The sequence below is a fragment of the Cucurbita pepo genome, unplaced genomic scaffold (assembly GCF_002806865.2).
Source record: "Cucurbita pepo subsp. pepo cultivar mu-cu-16 unplaced genomic scaffold, ASM280686v2 Cp4.1_scaffold000543, whole genome shotgun sequence".
NCBI classification, from domain to species: Eukaryota; Viridiplantae; Streptophyta; class Magnoliopsida; order Cucurbitales; family Cucurbitaceae; genus Cucurbita; species Cucurbita pepo.
Window position 1 is genome coordinate 7481 of NW_019646771.1, and position 1575 is coordinate 9055.

Below are 1575 nucleotides of genomic sequence, written 5' to 3' on the forward strand. Positions count from 1 at the left end.
TAATTATGAGATACACAATGTTATGAAATATTTTGTTGATACGTTGTGTTATATGAAATTATACTATATTATAGAGAGTGTTAACTAGATCAATATGCATGTATCGTATCTTATGTTTGTTAGTGTATATATTATTTTAATAGATAAATAGGTAGACGTAGTATATATTTTTTTATAGCTTAAAAAAAACAACGTTTCTCAAAAATATAAAAATACTAAAAATATATATATATTTAATATAAATAAATCTAAAAATAATTTAATATTTAATGAGTTAATATAAGAGGAAAGCCGAAGCTGGACTCAATTAAAAAAAGGTCTTCGAATTAAAAATACTAAAAAATATTATAAAACTAATAAAAAAAAATCAAACACATTATATTATTGGCTTTCAATTTCTGTTCCGCCCAAACTAACAAACGAATTATTCTTGTTTTGCTATCTACCAATTAGTACTTCAGTATTTGACACGTCTTTGGTCTATTTCTGTGTTCTTTTTCAATTGGTGAAAGGTCCCATGTTCGCCCTTCCGACTCAGCGCGTCGGCTGCTTGATTACTCTTTCTTGTCTTGTGTTCAAATTTGAAGTCAAATTCAGCCAAAAACTCTTGCCACTGGGTTGTTTTGCCAGCAATTTTGGTTGATCGAAGAAGTGGCAAATAGCGCTGTTATACGTCTTCACTATGAACTGTGATCCCAAGAGATATTGTTTCCAGACTCGTAGGCTGGACCACAACCAGTCTTTCCTTTCTTTTTCAGAGACCGTGTATCTCCTTTCAGCATCGTCCAACCTTTCTTTTCTTTTTCAGAGACAGTGTATCTTCTTTCAGCATCGTTGAGCTCTCGACTTTCATAAGCGATGGGGTGGTTTTCTTGAATGAGGACACCGCCTAGGGCAAAGTCGGAAGCATCTGTCTCTTTTTCAAGATATACATCTAAAGTCTTCTCATAAATTTTAGAAACACATTTTGTATCAACTCGACTTTCTTAAACTCTAGATCGTCATGAATTTGTTACCAAATGCATATTGACGTCATTTTAAAATAAAAACAAAAACATGTTAATAATAAACTAATTTCAAAGAAATAACCAAAGATACCCATTTAAAAGCAAATCATAAAATAAAAAATTCCATAAATAAATGAAAGAAAGAAAATTTGAAAGTAAATAATTAAAATGTCGTATAACTGTAATAAAAACATGATCGTTTTATATCATACAATTTAATTTACTTCTCACTTATAAAAGTAATTACTACCATTGCATACAGATAAATAAGAATTATTGTAATTTTCGTGACATAAATATATATTTACTCTAATAATATTTAAAATATTTTAAATTAAAAACGCAAAAACCCTAAATCGATTAACGTTTCCCACACAAATAGAGTGTTTCAAAATAATATGTAACGAACCAAAACATTGATGGAAGAAGGTAAACGAAATATTTTTTTTTCATAAGAATATAGAAATCTCCAAACAGACTATTTTAAAACAACCCATCAATTATTTAAAAAATGACATCGAGACTAAATTTGGATTATAATTTCTTAAAATAAAAGTTTGTGGGTAAA